Source organism: Nicotiana attenuata, chromosome 2 (genome assembly GCF_001879085.1).
Source record: "Nicotiana attenuata strain UT chromosome 2, NIATTr2, whole genome shotgun sequence".
Classification (NCBI taxonomy): Eukaryota; Viridiplantae; Streptophyta; class Magnoliopsida; order Solanales; family Solanaceae; genus Nicotiana; species Nicotiana attenuata.
In genome coordinates, this window is record NC_031990.1 from 45,084,662 (window position 1) to 45,103,127 (window position 18,466).

The 18,466-nt window shown below is 37.4% G+C and overlaps 1 long non-coding RNA gene across 1 annotated transcript; it reads left to right on the forward strand.

Moving 5' to 3' along the window:
• LOC109208673 lies at window positions 5,669-6,966 on the forward strand. Its single transcript, XR_002065231.1, has 2 exons — window positions 5,669-5,917; window positions 6,600-6,966. It is a non-coding gene; the product is annotated as an uncharacterized LOC109208673 (long non-coding RNA).

An 18,466-nucleotide genomic window follows, 5' to 3' on the forward strand; every position in this document is an offset into this window, starting at 1 on the left:
AAGATCACAAATCCTCACGCACACATTGCACATGACAAATCAAGACGGTTCTGTTCAACTCTCAGGTCAAGCAAGCATATATAATTGAGAAATTTTAAGCAATATTGCACTATGTGGCATAAAAGTCAAACAACTGAGAAAATGCATCACAGAGTAGGCTATTTATTTCACTAAGGCATCACAATTTAAATTAAATATAAGGAAAGACAGAGCGCATGCCATAACCTAATGTTCCAGCACCAAACACGTTAATAGGTACCTCAAAGCAACTCAATTTCTTCCTGACCAAAAAAATACCGGTTCGAGCTACACCCTTGGAAAAGAACCGGTGTCCAAAGAAAAGTCAAGGGATACTATCTAATTATCCTAAAATAAAAAAAAAAATTGGTATTTTTATTCGGACTTTAATCCCTCAAGAAAACTGTCCAAAAGATCCATCATCGGAAAAAGTCCGCATTTTTTTTTCTATTTTTTTTGTTTCTTTCTAAAACTAGACTAAGTAAAAGCTAATAAAAAAGAAACAAATTTATACAATTTACATCACAAGAAGTAATTCCCCCACCACACACTTAGCATATGCATATTCCTCGATGCATGATCACAGAGAAAAATATTAAACAAGGGTGAGAAATACTCCCTGAGTCCCTCTTGGGCCTAGCTAGCACATTATCTTCAATATTAAGGGTTGGGACGATCCCACACTTAAGCTCAAACATGCTCCTCAGCTTCAACTTCGGGTACTCAGACTTTTCCTACTCTGCAAAACAAAAACAACACAAAACTTAACACTATATCAAAAAAATAAAATAAAAAATAAAATACAGATTGGGTTGCCTCCCAACAAGCGCCTTATTTATAGTCGTGGCACGACTCTGCTACTCAGGCTAGGTGCTTTCTCTTCTTCTTCTTCTTCTTCTTTCTCCAATGAAGTCTAGCCTTTTTGCACGCTCTCGGAATGTCTCCCCTTTCATCTCTGGCTTTTTTCGCAATCATCTTTACACACTCAGCTTGAAACACCACCTCCTCTAACCCAGTTGTCCCATCTGGATCACTACAATTCACATAAGGACTTTGCTCTATCCCCTTCAATTCTACCACAGTAATCATGCACAAATTCTCATAATGTTTAGGGAGCTTAAGTGCCTTGTACACATTAAAAGTAATTTCCTCATCATCAACTCTCTTTTTCAGCTTCCCTCCCCTCACATCAATAATCGCTCCACCAGTAGCTAGGAATGGTCGCCCCAAAATAATGGGCACTTCCTCACCTGCCTCGTAATCAAGAACAATAAAATCAGCAGGAAGAATAAACTTTCCCACTCGAACTAACACATCCTCAATAATTCCATCTGGCATTACTATTGACATATCTGCCAACTATAAAGTGATTGTAGTAGGTATAAGCACACCCAATCCGAGTTGCTTGAACAAAGATGATGGCATCAAATTTATACTAGTTCCTAAATCACACAGGGCTCTACCAACTTCTTGTTTTCCAAGAGACAGGGGAATTGTGGAACTCCCAAGATCCTTCAACTTAGGAGGAAGTTTACTCTGAACTCTAGCACTGCACTCTTTAGTATCAGTGTCAATGGATATTTAAAAACATACTAAACTGACCGAATTGTACCATGCCGAACCGATTTTTAGATTTCTTTTAATAAAACCGTAGGTTTTTATATAAATATATAACCGTACCGATAATTAGGGTAGATTTGTTATTTTATAAAAATAAACTGAAAAAAATACCGAATCGTACCGAATGAATTTACATGTGAAAAATATATTTATATATTAATTTTAAAAATAATAATGTATTAAAATTTCCTTATGCCTTGGAATTACAAAACAGTTACAAGCCAACAAGTAATTAAACTCAAAATCCTAATCTCAAACATATAATGCTACTCCTATTGAAATTAAATTATTTCCAGTATATTTACTAGCAAGACACAATGTATTGTAGCGATTAGTAGCAAACTGCAATGTATTGAATATGTTTCCTTTCCTATGATTTAGATTTATCTTTTTGAATATTTAATCTTCTATACACTTTATTCTTGATTTCCAGCTTGGTTAATATCTTTTCGCTCGTGTGATTTATATTTCTTTGTCTTTGATTAGTTTCTTTTACGCTGTTGTAGAATAGTTGATGGATCTATACTCTGGCCATCTTGCGATATTTTCTTAATTCATCACCCATTAAATAGTAATAATGTCTAGAGAGTTTACTAAGTCCTATAAAAGTAAGTATGTTATTGCATTCTACTTCTACTAATGACTTTTACATGATATTAAAAAAAATACCTAAAATTAACCGAACCGTAGCGATACCGAAGAGAAACCGAGATGATTGGGATAATTTCGAAAAAACTAATTTTGGTTATACATAATAGAATAACCGAAAAATTGGTATGGTACAAATTTTAAAAAATAACCATCCGAACCGAACCATTGACACCCCTACTCTTCAGTAAGTGCAGCTGTTTCAAACTCTATATGTCTTCACTTGTTTGCCACAATATCTCTAAGGTACCTTTCATACTTAGGCACTTCCTGCAAAATTTCCACCAACGATAAATTCACACGCACTTGACTCAAAATATCTAAGAATTTTTTGTACCTAGCATCATCTTTTTTCTTCTGCAGTTTTTGTGAAAATGGAGGTGGTGGCGTTGTCACAATTACTGGCTCTGATCCTTTTTCCTCTTTCCCATTCTCCTCAACTGGCTTGGGAACTAATTTTCCTTTAGGACTAGCCGTATACTTCTTTTTCTTCGGAACGTCTTCTAATACTTTTCTATTTCTCAAGGTAACCCCATTAACTTGAGCTTTCGGATTAGGCTAAGTATTACTAAGAAGAGCTCCAACTGGTCGAGTATTTTGGGCATTGGCAAGTTTTCCCATTTTTCGCCAAAAACTTGTCGCTCCCAAACGCACACACAAGTATACATGGTTGTACAAGTAATAAAGTGATAAGTCGAGTGTCGAACCCACAAAGACTTGTATTAACTACCCACTAAATTCACCAAGATTGTTATTCAGTCGAGACAATCAGTGTTCAAAAGTGTGATTATACTAAACAATAATTCTAACCAATAACTAAATTATCAAGCAGCAAAACGGTTGTTGTGTATTTAGTAGAGACAAATATTCCAGGGTTGTGATAGATTCACCAATCCTATTGTGCTCTAATTAACTCTCCCTTTCATACAATTCACTCATGGTTGCGAATTAATCGAACAATTGTTCTCGTAGTATTCTCCCGAATTCCTACTCGCATATTCAAAGTAGATTAACGCCTATACTCCTGTGGAATCAATCTATTAAGAACGCATTAAGATTACGATATTTAATTAAGCACGATGACTAGGTATATTCCTATCCTAACCACAAATCCGCCTCCCTCAGAATTAAGGTCATGCTCTCTTCAATTCTTCTCTAATCTAAACATGGCTTTCCCAAGCATAGCATAGATAGTAAATAGAACCTAACTGTTGGCCAGACAATTAAGCAATTAATCACAAAATTGAAGAAACAACCATATAATGGTGGATTGTAATCAAGGTTAAGTCAACTTTAAACAATAATATTCATGGCTAAATCACAACCCCAGAACTATTGGTCTTGTCCACTCATGATAATATCAAAACAAATTCACAACTATTGAATAATTGAAAATACTAAGAAAAGATGAAGAAAACTGAGATATCCTCGCTCCGGGATGTTCCTTGTGTGTATTTTCCCTTCAAAGTGGCGTCTCCCCTCACAAAATAGGCTTAGTCTTGCTTTTATACGCGTTGGGTAGGTCTTGGGCCGAAATAACCTTGTCCCAAGTAAAGTTGGGGATGTTTCCCGTTACCAGTGCCCAGGGTAGCGTGGGGCGCTATCCGTGGTGCTGAAAAAATAAAGCTTCTGGAAACTGCGCCACAGGTAGCACCCCATGCTGCATGTGGCGCTACAATGGCCATTTTCAACCTTTTGCTACTTTTTGGCTCTAATCTCGCACCTTTCGCCCCATATTGCTTTCGGATGATTCCTACATATAAAAACACCACGAACTAGCATAAATCAATATATTTCACATTCGAAATCCACGAAACACGAGTAAAATATGAGGCGATATACATACATACATACATACATACATACATACATACATATATATATATATATATATATATATATATATATATATGTATACCGCTGCGGCGTGCAGCCCGATCCGTAATTATATAATTCTCACCNCCGACCCTTTCCCACTTTGCTCCCTATTGTTTTTTACTTAATCTGAACTATTTGCTTATGACATATTTGCTGCGACTTATCAGGTTACTTGCTGTATTCTGTGTGATCAACTTATTAAATTATGTGGATCGTGGAACTATTGCGAGCAATGGTGTTAATGGAAGCCGAAAAACTTGTACGAAAACTGGTACATGTTCTCCTGGCAGCGGAATTCAGTAAGAATTCTTTTGAAATTTGTTCTCTTTCCTCTCTAGTCCTGCTTAACACTAAAGTTCTAGATTTATGTTCTCTGCCTGGCTCATGTTTGATACTATGTATTTTTCCTGTTCTTCATTTTCTTCTGTTGATTTACTAGTGCTTATAATTGAGTGTTCAGTTGTTTCCTGGATGATGTACCTTGACATTCTCTTGGACGGTTACTTTTCCTTGCCAAATTTAATGATTGAACTATTTTATGTTACATATCCTCATCGTCTGATCATGAGCTTCCTTCTGTCTGTTTCCAGGGGTGATTTTGATTTGAGTAATTTTCAGGATGGTGTCATATCATCTGCTTTCATGGTCGGGCTTCTGGTGGCGGTCGCCGCTCCTGCGGCATTTCTTCCGCTTCTGCGGATATACTCTATTGCGCCCAGGACCGCTTCTGCGGGCGCCGCATATGCGGGCCTCCATCCGCTTCTGCGGAAGCCCTTCCATGGTTCCATTTCCGCACCTGCGCCTTTCCTACCGCATCTGCGGAACCGCATCTGCGGCCCCCTTTCCGCAGATGCGGAAATACTAGATACCAGCCATTATCAGCAATGCTGCAAGTCCAAATTCATCCCGATGGCTATCCGAAATCACCCCGAGGCCCCCGGGACCTCAACCAAAAGTATCAACACATCTTAAAACATTATTCAAACTTGCTTCAATCATCAAAACACCTCAACTAACACCAAAATTATCAAAATACATAGAATTCAAGCCTAAGTTTCTTCAAAAACTTCCGAAAAACGCATTCGATCAAAACCCCAACCAAATCACCTCCGAATAGCCTGAAATTTTGCACACACATCCAAAATCACCTAACGAAGCTATAGCAACTCTTGGAATTCCATTCCGACCCTCGGATCAAAATCTCACCTATCAACCGGAATTNGTTTCCGTTACCTTTTAGTTTTTTAGTTTTACTTTTTACGTTTTTAGGTCCGACCGTTACGTTAAACCAAACTAATTACTACCAACGAAAGTAAACTATACTACACCAACTACGTGGTCGATGTAGTGAATTCTTTGTTGAATTCTATTCACAGATAAATGACTTTTCTTTTACGGATTCATTAAATGGTATCTGCTTTGCTCACTACTGCAACATTGCAGGTGATAGCTTTAATTCCTCTTTAGTTGCAGTAGTTTGTGTAGAGCCAAAAGTCCTTAAGGAATGAGCATCATGTGAGGGAATCAAGGTATCTTTTAATCTTCAACAGTTAGGTGTTGTGAAGGAGTTGAATGGGTCAAACTATAACTAGAATTTGTCTACTGTCTATATTTAAGAGAAAGGAGAGTTGCGAAGTCCGAATTCCGATTATCGAACGGAGCCGTCGGCAAGAATTGCTTTGGGCGAATCCTCTGTGGGGATATCGCAATGGGATACGTGCAGGAAGCCCGAGAAAATCACGTCAAGAAGAAGGTAAATTTGATATTAATCATATATTGTCATTTGTGAAGCATCAAATAGTTGTAGAATACAACCCCGCCCATTACTACTTTGTGGAAATAAATGCCAATTTTGTACGAATGTATATATTGTAAAAATTGCTCATATTTTATGTAGTTGAAGTCGAGTCTCAAATGTGAGCTTCAAATGAAAAAAAAAATAATTGTTTAATCACCTCCATATTCCGCAATTCATTTTCCACATCTGTTTAAGTTTCTAATAAACCATTTGGAAAGCTGGAGTTGTAGGCCTAAGTTCTGTTTGAGTAATTTTTTTTGGCATATCAATGGTATGAGGCAGAAGGACTACTTGCTGATATATGGCACTATATGTGAGCAGTTCTCCTTTTATTTTTTTCATCGTGTTTTATACTGCTTATCAAGGACATAATCTTCTCCTCCATTGTAGTTTGTCAGATGCTTCAGTTAAAGCAAATTGTGTGGAGGTCATCATTTAGATTTCATGTTACATTGCATTAACCATCATATTTTGCATGTCTTATCATTAACTCTGCACATAACACAAGAATTGTGCTTATATTCACGCAGGTAGAAAATTATAACTTGCTTCTAGAGCATCCCATAAAATATACTTTGGTCAACTTTTTTATACTAATGATGGATTATTTGGGTTCTACCTGGTTTGGTTTCACAAGGGTGCTTTTGGTTGAAAATTGTAGAAGACTGTAGGGAGTGGCAATGCTGGATATTACAGTCTACCTTGAAGTTAATAATCCCTCCATTGATCAGCACAAAGATATGCGTTTGGACATACATCACATGTCCTATGAGGTGACAACTGGGTTTCTCGATTATATGGACTGTCTAACAATGGTTGACGAGTATATGTTAATTCTCTGCTTTATTTTTGTGGTAGTTACTACATGAACATGCAAAGAACATTGATGTGTATACTGGTTGAGATTTTGTATTATTGTTTTACTATCCCTGCAATTATGGGCGATGTGTATGTGCACTTGAAGTGAATTTTGGGAAATCTACTTTAGCTTTTGCTTCTTATAATTATCCAACCTTCTCTACTAATCATGTTTTAGTGCATAAATATTGGTGGTCCCTCGGATATAATCCTATGAAATTCATATATTTATTTTTTGATTTAATTCTTTAGAATGTGATCGCTAAATTTAGTCTGAAATAAAGACATATTTGTACTATATTATTTTTTCCTTTGAAACAATCCGCGCATAAGTATACTAGTCTATATATAAAGGAGGGAATAGAGAAGGTGACTTGGCACCTCTCCTATTTATCTTTTTTCTCCTTTTTCTGGATTTTCTCCCTATTTTTGTCTCATTTTATAAGATTAAAAGCACTCAATTTAAGGCCATCTATGATGCGTTGCACCACTCAATTAAAAGCCATCTGCATTCCATTCTATGAAACGGTTCAATAATTAAAGGAACGATGCAGTACCCGATTAAAAAGGATGGCATTCCATTGCGTGAAACGGTGCATCTCAATTAAGACCGTCATTACTCAATTAAAGGGGCTGTCATTCTATGGTACCAAATTGTGTATTACTTAATTAAAGGAGATTAAAATGTATTTTTCCCTTTTTGTAATTTTTCAGTCATTCTCTCATTAACTATGTAAACTAAAGGCAATAAAGAATTATAGTCCAGTAAAATAATAAAAAGTCGTAGCATGGGTAGTGTTGCCTAAAAGATGAAGAGATGTGAAAGCAATGAAGAAATTGAATAAATGAAAATGATGAAAAGTCATAGCATGGAGTCATCTTGCAACACAAGAGTAGCATTATATTTGCAGATTGCCAGTTTTCGTTGTGTCAAAGACAGAATTATGCCCTCCACTGCTTTTGAGAGCATACCAGTATATATAGCACGAAAATGTTGATGTCATTTTTAAATTAAAAAATATAGCGTTAGAGATTTGATTTCTTTTTTTTCGTGACAAATGGCACAAAAGATGATATCGTATGGATTTTTTGGAGAAAATTAAGCTTCTGCAAAAGGGGGAGGAGAGAGAGCGATTGCGGCACCCACAAAGATAAAAATCAGTAGGTATCTATTGTATTTATGTTATTTCACTTTTTTCTCATGAAGTATATATATATATATATATATATACACCCATTTGGATATATAGATATAATACGTCGTTCGGGAATTACTATGTGATTTAAAATTTGAATGAAGGATTAAAGGCTAATCTAGGATTTAATGGCTTCAAGATTTAAGTTTCTTTAGCATTAAACCCACTGTATTTTTAAAAATTATAAGTTTAAATTCATAATTGCGTACAATTTTAGTGAATCTTTATACATAACTTTATGTTGCAAATCGAAAGTATTGGGTTCACAAAAAATTGGTATAGCAATGCTGCATCAGCTTCTGTGGAGGATGTATATGTGATTAGGTTATCATAATATACTTATAAAAGAAGCTCTTGATGCGTCTAATTGAGAGTATATTATGATTAACAAACTCTAAAAATATATGGTCAAATAAAGCCTATGTCGTCCTTATATGCTGTGCTTGAAAATCTTTATTTTCTTATGCTCTTTTCTGGCTAATATTGGCATATTGCTATAGTTTGTTCTTTTATATTTAGGAATAAATTTGAGGGAAAGGTCCTCATTAAGGTTCTAAAAATGAGTCCAAATATGAGTGGAATTAATAGCTCCTTTTTTCTCTTCACTTTCAGAAATAATGGTTCTTATGCATGAATAGCCTATATCTCTATGTTTTTGCATACAAAAGATTTGCCACATAGAGGTGAGAGTATTAACTAAATGGCAGATCATGAATAAAAGTGGTGGACCATTGAGATTAAGTAGACCATTGTTTACTTTCTAAATGCAACAAGTAAATGGTGGAATATCAATTTAATTTAAAGTTCAATTCCACCAACAGAACTTGCAGTTCTCCAATTCTCCTTTCGTCTTCATCCAGCGGAATTTTAACAAATACTATTTCAATAAAAAGTGTCCATTGTCTTAAACATTAATACTTCACTATTTCTCGGTATAGCATAAACAATATATCAAAATAAGTGAAAATATACACTTGCTCTAATTGATGACTGAGAGAAGCCATCTTGTCGGCAACTTGATTTGCTTCTCGCCTTTTGTTCAACCAGTGTTTTTACCTCCATAACAACACTGTTGATTCTCTATGGTGTGGACCATATGCCTTGAATGCAGTTGTGAAGTAGCAAGGAATCAGTTTCACCAATAATCAGTCCATATCCTTGTTGAACGCACCATTTTAGGCCAAAAAGAAGGGCCTCCGCTTCTGCTAAGTTACTTGTTCATTGGTATAGCATAAGCCATAACCATTTTACCACCATTGTCTCTAACCCACCTCCACAATTCCCATTAACACAACTACCATCACTGTTTAACTTAACAAAGAGCAAGGGTGGTTTAATCCACTTGACCTCAGTTATGCACCTTTCAACCAGAGAGTAGTCAAAGAATTTACATATATCTTCCCAATTATTGTTAACGAGTTAACTAATTGGGCAATGTTAAAAGTGATAAGGCATTTGGATCTTGCCACTGATGGCCTCTCCATTTCATATTTGCTACAACACCTTGACCTCCACAGCTCCCATACAATAATAGGAGGCATAATCTGGAAAACAAAAGTAGCAACACAGTTTTTGGACTTATGATTCCAACAGTTAGCAAACAGAGTTCTTAAGGGGATGTTCATGTGAGCTATTCCAACCATTCCAGCAAAAATTGCCCACACTTGTGATGAAAAATGTCCCTCACAAAATAAGTGTTCACACGTTTCCTTGCCTGGGATCATTCCGGGAGAAGGGAAGCAACAACATTTAGAGGCTAAGGAAATCCCAAACCTCGTGATCCTTTCATCTGTTGCAATTTTTCCATGGACAGCTCTCCAAGCCAAGAAAGACATCTTAAATGGGACATCTTTATGCCATAACTTAGAGTCAAAAGGAGCAAGATCCTTTCTTTGTCTTAATGCATTCCAAGCAGAGGCCACACTGAATTTTCCTGAAGTAGTAATTGTCCAGATTGGAGTATCATCCTCTTCTTGGCCAATTGTGATGTGAACATAGGCTACCAAAGTCTTAACAGCTTCAGGAGGCTGAATGTGTAAGCAAGACCAGTCCCATACTCCATCTTTATATACTTTATTAACCTTGGTATTGTCATACCCGACATCTTCGCCTAAGCTGGAAGACAAAGGACCAAAATTGGTCCAATTATCATACCAAAAGCTGATATTACTTCTCCCAACTCTCCATAAGATGTTCTGCTCTACTTCATATTTCAATTTGCACATAGCCTGCCAATTATGGGATTTGCCAGCAGTCCATTGACTAATCAGTGGATGATAGATTCTACAATGTTTGGCTTTGACAAATTGGGACCATAAGGAGTTTGTTGTTCTGAACCTCCACCATTGCTTTGCTGTGAAGGCTTTGCAGACATCCTCCAACTTTCTAAAATTAGCCCCTCCCTCTTCATATGGAAATCAAAGTTTGGACCATGTCGACCAATGGTATCTGTCACTAGTCTCTTGCCCAGACCAGAAGAATCTAGCTAAGTACCTCTCAATTGTAGCGATAGTACCCTTGGTTGGATGGACTGCAGCCAATGTATGGGCATTCTGGGCCAATAGAACATGCCTGATAAGAACTGCCCTGCCTCCAGAAGAAAGTAGCTTTAAATACCATCCTTTGATCCTGTTAATCACCTTGCTAACCATCCCTGCAAAGGTAGATAACTTTTTTCTACCAGAATATATAGGACAACTGAGGTATTTGATAGGAAGGGGTTCATGTCTCATCTCTGTTGTTTCCTCAATCTTGCGAATGGATCTTTGTGTTGCAGAAGAAGCCAATGAGAAACTGCATTTAGATTTATTGATCTTCTGCCCAGAAACTTGTTCATATGTTGCTAATGCAGTTTGGATCAGCTGAAGAGTAACTTTCCCACCATTGCAAAAGAAAATAGTATCATCGGCAAAAGCGAGATGGTTGATTTGTGGACCATGACTACTCATGTAGAAACCTTTGTACCCTCTGTGCTTCTGGAGTTCATTCAATAATTGGGATAACAATTCAGCACTCAAAACAAAAAGAGAAGGTGAGAGGGGATCACCTTGCCTGAGCCCTCTCCCAGATTTAAAAAATCCATGCCTACTCCCATTCACAATTATTGTGTACCAATTGTTTGAAATATATCTGTGAATAATGTCAATCCAGCTCTCAGCAAAACCCATTTTTCTCAGCATGAGGCAGAGAAAGGACCATGATACTCTATCATATGCTTTTGCAATGTCTAATTTCATAACCACATTGCTCCCCTAAACAGGTTTCCCAATATCATTCACAATCTCTTGAGCCAACAAAATATTCTCAGTTATGGCTCTACCTTTAACAAATCCACTCTGATTATGTGAAATGATCCTAGGCAACAGGGTACTTAATCTAGCATTTAAGAGCTTAGCAATAATCTTGCTAGACACATTGCACAAACTAATAGGCCTAACGTCTGAGAAGGTTTGAGGGGATTCCACCTTTGGAAGCATTACTAGACACGTGTGAGTGAAAAATCTTAGTAATTGAGCTCCATCAAAAAAGGCCACTACATCATTAAACACAGTTTCAGCAATAATAGACCAGGCACTTTGGTAGAACCTGCCAGTAAGACCATCAAGTCCAGGTGCACTATCAACATCCAACATGAAGACACATTTTTTAACCTCCTCCATGGTTGGTATTTCAGTGAGGAAAGCATTATCCGCTTCAGTAACAATTCTCTTCACCACATCCAGCACAGTAAGATCTTCAATGGTTATTTCAGCACCAAATAGTTGTTGAAAGAATCTGACTGCTGCTCCTGCCACCTCTTCCGTACCTTCCATAAGGTTGTCATTATCATCTCTGATCCTTTGGATGTTTAATTTCTTCCTTCTATCCTTGATTGCAGCATGAAAGAAAGCTGTGTTATCATCACCCTCTGTCAACCATTTAACTCTTGCCTTTTGCCTCAGAATTGAGTCCTGCAGCTTCAAAAATCTGGTAAATTCCGCTCTTGCTTTAGATAAGTTCATTCTGCATTCAGGAGATGGATCAGAGATCATTGCCTCCTCCAAACTTCTTATGAGAGCTTCAAGCGTCTTTGGTTCTTCATATATATCACCAAAAGCTTGTCTAGACCAAGCACTGAGAGTAGAACACACTTTCTTAAGCTTCTGATGAAAGATGTACAAAGGATTGCCAAAAACTTCTTCTGACCAGGCTTGTTGAATTTTCCCCAAGTAATCCTCATGTTCTACCCATATATTGAGAAATTTAAAATACTTTACAAAATGACAGTCAGTGCTGGCCGCAGATATCAGTAATGGAGCATGGTCAGAGCAAGACCTAGATAGGCGAGTGACGACTGTGCTCCCAAATGCATCAAACCATTATGCATTATAGACCAGCCTGTCCAACCTCTCCCAAATAGTATTGGGGGGATCCCTTTTGTCACTCCAGGTGAAATGAGAGCCACAATATCCAACATCCTGAAGTCCACAGTCAGATAAACAAGCCAGAAAATCCAAACTATCTTCAACTCTGAAAGGTCTTCCTCCTTTCTTCTCCTCCTCACATGAAACAACATTAAAGTCACCCCCCACCCCCCATGGACCATTAATCCAACTGGCTAAATCTCTAAGCTCCTCCCTGATAGAAACCAGAAGTAGATAACAAAATAAATAGAACAAAGAAGTTAATATTATTGGCAATAGTTTGTGTAAGAATCTTAAACACAACTACACCAATAAAGTTGTCCGTATGGAGAGGACAATGCTCCTGAATAAAGTAGTTTTGATTCTGATAATGATACCTACACATTACAGGATCTATTACTTATATAATAGGCTGACCATAACTACTGCATAACCTATTAGGATAAAGATAAATAACTTCTAATAACCATAATAAAACTGCTAAACAGATAACTTCTAATAACTGAAAGCTCCGGGAATTATCTTTCTCCTAAATTTCTTTGCTTCTTCTGAAAGATAAGTGGCTTATCAGTACACCCCTCCCGGAAAGACACTTGTCCTCAAGGCGAAGTTCGAGAAATTGTGCCCACATCAGTAGGAAACATATCATTTTTGTTGTTATCTTTCACAATCTGTGCGTCGTTCTCTTCTTGCATCAACTCCAGATGAGCAAAAGTCCCAGGTTTGCAGCGATGACCAGGGCTAAACTTTTCTCCACAACGATAGCAAAGGCCTTTGTCTCGCCGAATTTGTTGTTCAGGAGTCAACGGGCGAGTGTTTGGAAGTGATGGTGGTTGAAAAGGATGTGTAACTGGCTGGCGGGATGACAGAAAATCGAAGGATTCTCGAGCCGCTGGAGATGATGTCCCAACCGAAGGAGGTCGTGATACAGAAGACAAAGTGGGTGCCTTACTGGACCGATTAGGTCCCTGTTTTCCTTCATATTCTAAAGTCAGGCTCATTGCCTTGTACATAGATCGAGGTTTGTGAATCCTAACGTCCACGCGAAGGTCTTCTTTCAACCCACTGAGGAAAACTCCAAGCAACAGTGTTCTGGCCAATTTTGCACACGCGCTGCTCGTTTTGCAAATTCTCGCCTATACTCAAACACTGTTCCAGTTTGTTGGATATCACAGAGATGTTCATCAGGGCTTTGAAACTCAGCAGGCCCGTAATTTTCTTGCATTACTTTCACCAATTCGTCCCAATAGTAAATGGTTCGCTCACTGTTGATCCAAGCAAAAAGATCCAGTGCATCTCCTTCCAAGTACATCGAAGCCACATCAACCTTGCATTCCTCAGAAGTTTGATAGTACTGGAAATATTTCTCTGCTTTTAAAATCCAGCCTCTAGGATCTCCTCCCTCATACTTTGGAAATTCCATCTTTGTCTGTGAGCGCCGGAAAGTTTCTCGATGCCAAGTGATGTTAACCTCACCCTCTTCTCGTGTGGCTTTAGCTTTCTCTTTATTGTTGTGATCTCCACTGTGCTGTGCTTTTAATGCAGCCACATCAGCGGACTAAAGCATCTATGGCTTCCAATTTCGCTGCTATAGTCGTCAATGTTAGGNGCGGCTAAAGCATCTATGGCTTCCAATTTCGCTGCTATAGACATCAATTGTTGGGAAATCGGGTCAAGATTAGGAATGGTGGGTTCAGTGTGGGAGCGTTGGTCCGTGTGTTCACCATGGCAGATCTTACTGCTCTGATACCAATGATAGAAACCAAAAGTAGATAACAAAATAAATAGAACAAAGACAGTTAATATTATTGGCAATAGTTTGTGCAAGAATCTTAAACACAACTAAACCAATAAAGTTGTCCGTATGGAGAGGACAATGCTCCGGAATAAAGTAGTTTTGATTCTGATAATGATACCTACACATTACAGGATCTATTACTTATATAATAGGCTTACCATAACTACTGCATAAGCTATTAGGATAAAGATAAATAACTTCTAATAACCATAATAAAACTGCTAAACAGATAACTTCTAATAAACTTCTAATAACTGAAAGCTCCAGGAATTATCTTTCTCCTAAATTTCTTTGCTTCTTCTGAAAGATAAGTGGCTTATCACTTTTCTAAGTTTAACACAAATAACTGATCATATTATGTGCTCTTCTTAGCATCAACAATATCATTTTTTAGAAAAGGTAAATATTTTCTTAGTGGGCGTTTGGACATAAGAATTGTAAAATTCCGGAAAAAGTGAATTTTCTTTTAAGTGAAAATGGTATTTAAAAATTGGAGTTGTGTTTGGACATGAATACAAGTTGGAGCTATTTTTGAAGTTTTGTGAGTGATTTGAATTGAAAATTTTGAAAAACAGCTTGTTGGAGTTTTTCAACAAAAAATTCTGAACTTCAACTTCAAGTGGAATTTGAAATTTTCATGGACAAACACTGATTCCGAAAAAAAAGTAAAATTTTTCGGAAAAAAGTGAAAAATTTCTTATGGCCAAACGGGCCCTTAGTATCAACAATATTAGGTTTACAACATGGAGCTATTCCTAATGNTTCCTGTTCTTCATTTTCTTCTGTTGATTTACTAGTGCTTATAATTGAGTGTTCAGTTGTTTCCTGGATGATGTACCTTGACATTCTCTTGGACGGTTACTTTTCCTTGCCAAATTTAATGATTGAACTATTTTATGTTACATATCCTCATCGTCTGATCATGAGCTTCCTTCTGTCTGTTTCCAGGGGTGATTTTGATTTGAGTAATTTTCAGGATGGTGTCATATCATCTGCTTTCATGGTCGGGCTTCTGGTGGCGTCTCCAATATTTGCCTCATTATCCAAGAGGTAAGGCACATTACAAGCTAGATATTTTGGCGCAGATATATTTCATACTTATATTAGTCACAAGAAACTCAATTTTCCCACCTTTACTCTTTTTAAAATTGAAAAAAACGGATAACCACTATAATTTTTTACCTTTTCACCCATATTTTATTAAATAATCCATTTTTAAGAACTCTGAAAAAGTAAACTATTCCAAGGTCAATGTTTTCCTCCCGTAAATCATGTAAAGTCAAAATTATTGCATTCAACTTGAAGTAGATGGACTAATACTTGATGTCACTATAACTTCACGAACATGGTTATTTATAAGATGTATGTCGTCTATAGGTGGAAGACATTTTGACTATATTCTCTTGAATTGCTTGTTGGTAAAAGGTAACAAAACCTTGGTGATTGCAACAGACAGTTTTACTGACAAGTTTAGTTCAAGCAAACTACACTACATTACATTGTTTACCTCTTAATTTTGGCATATCTGAAGATGCTATCTGATAGAAACCAGAAGTAGATAACAAAATAAATAGAACAAAGAAGTTAATATTATTGGCAATAGTTTGTGCAAGAATCTTAAACACAACTACACCAATAAAGTTGTCCGTATGGAGAGGACAATGCTCCAGAATAAAGTAGTTTTGATTCTGATAATGATACCTACACATTACAGGATCTATTACTTATATAATAGGCTGACCATAACTACTGCATAACCTATTAGGATAAAGATAAATAACTTCTAATAACCATAATAAAACTGCTAAACAGATAACTTCTAATAACTGAAAGCTCCAGGAATAATCTTTCTCCTAAATTTCTTTGCTTCTTCTGAAAGATAAGTGGCTTATCAGTACACCCCTCCTGGAAAGACGACTTGTCCTCAAGGCGAAGTTCGAGAAATTGTGCCCACATCAGTAGGAAACATGTCATTTTTGTTGTTATCTTTCACATTCTGTGCATCGTTCTCTTCTTGCATCAACTCCAGATGAGCAAAAGTCCCAGGTTTGCAGCGATGACCAGGGCTAAACTTTTCTCCACAACGATAGCAAAGGCCTTTGTGTCGCCGAATTTGTTGTTCAGGAGTTAACGGCGAGTGTTTGGAAGTGATGGTGGTTCATAAGGACGTGTAACTGGCTGGTGGGATGACAGAAAATCGAAGGATTCTCGAGTCGCTGGAGATGATGTCCCAACCGAAGGAGGTCGTGATACAGAAGGCAAAGTGGGTGCCTTACTGGACCGATTAGGTCCCTGTTTTCCTTCATATTCTAAAGCCAGGCTCATTGCCTTGTACACAGATCGAGGTTTGTGAATCCTAACGTCCACGCGAAGGTCTTCTTTCAACCCACTGAGGAAAACTCCAAGCAAACAGTGTTCTGGACAATTTTGCACACGCGCTGCTCGTTTTGCAAATTCTTGCCTATACTCAAACACTGTTCCAGTTTGTTGGATATCACAGAGATGTTCATCAGGGTTTTGAAACTCAGCAGGCCCGTAATTTTCTTGCATTACTTTCACCAATTCGTCCTAATAGTAAATGGTTCGCTCACTGTTGATCCAAGCAAAAAGATCCAGTGCATCTCCTTCCAAGTACATCGAAGCCACATCAACCTTGCATTCCTCAGAAGTTTGATAGTACTGGAAATACTTCTCTGCTTTTAAAATCCAGCCTCTAGGATCTCCTCCCTCATACTTTGGAAATTCCATCTTTGTCTGTGGGCGCCGGAAAGTTTCTCGATGCCAAGTGCTGTTAACCTCACCCTCTTCTGGTGTGGCTTAGCTTTCCCTTTATTGTTGTGATTTCCACTGTGCTGTGCTTTTAATGCAGCCACATCAGCGGCTAAAGCATCTATGGCTTCCAATTTCGCTGCTATAGTCGTCAATTGTTGGGAAATCGGGTCAAGATTAGGAATGGTGGGTTCACTGTGGGAAGCGTTGGTTCGTGTGTTCACCATGGCAGATCTTACTGCTCTGATACCAATGATAGAAACCAGAAGTAGATAACAAAATAAATAGAACAAAGAAGTTAATATTATTCGCAATAGTTTGTGCAAGAATCTTAAACACAACTACACCAATAAAGTTGTCCGTATGGAGAGGACAATGCTCCTGAATAAAGTAGTTTTGATTCTGATAATGATACCTACACATTACAGGATCTATTACTTATATAATAGGCTGACCATAACTACTGCATAACCTATTAGGATAAAGATAAATAACTTCTAATAACCACAATAAAACTGCTAAACAGATAACTTCTAATAAACTTCTAATAACTGAAAGCTCCGGGAATTATCTTTCTCCTAAATTTCTTTGCTTCTTCTGAAAGATAAGTGGCTTATCACTCCCATAAGACATATCTCGAAGTCTCATCACACTTTGCATAGACAGCAGAAATGTAAAAGGGTTGAGTAAGTATAGAGTTAGAAATCCGCAAGAGAACATGTTGTTCTCTATCCTCCAGAATATCCATCACATAGTCAGAGGACCAAAATATCCAAATCTTGTTGGCACAATTTGAAAAACAAGATTGATATCCCAGTATCCTTTTATATTTGTCAATCTTCCTGGCATTCACCATTGGCTCTTGTAGAATTACAAATGGTAATTTGTATTGTTGTATGAGAATTTTGAGTCTTTCACAAGCTCCTTGAGAGCCTATACCTCTAATATTCCATGAGATTGTACTAATCATGAGAAACATCACATATTAGGCCATTTGTCTCCAATTTGTTGTTTCTTTTGCCTCCCTTCAGGAACATTACAGCTCTCCCAACATTTGAGCTTATTACCCCTCTAGGAGACAGATTGCTGAAATAGGTGACACTTTGGTGCACTTGCCTGGCACAATTACTAGCATCTTCAAGTTCCTTTCCCCGCCTTTGTTGTTCGTCATCTCATTTGGAGGTCTCCAGTTCTGGTGAGAGAGCCTCCATATCAACATCATTCAAGTTCTCGTTTAGACAGTTAGCTCGGATATCTTCCTCACCATTGTTGGAACAAGGATTAGTGAAATTTGGGTTACGAGTTAGAAAAAAGGAGAAAACAATACCGCCATAGTAATACTACTGAACAAAATCATAGAGTTTAACTTGTATACCTTATGTAAAGAATTTTTATATTATTAGATCACCTTTACCTGTTATATATGATATCAGGTCATTTCTTATGGAATGTTATATGTATAATGTAGATATCTTTTCGA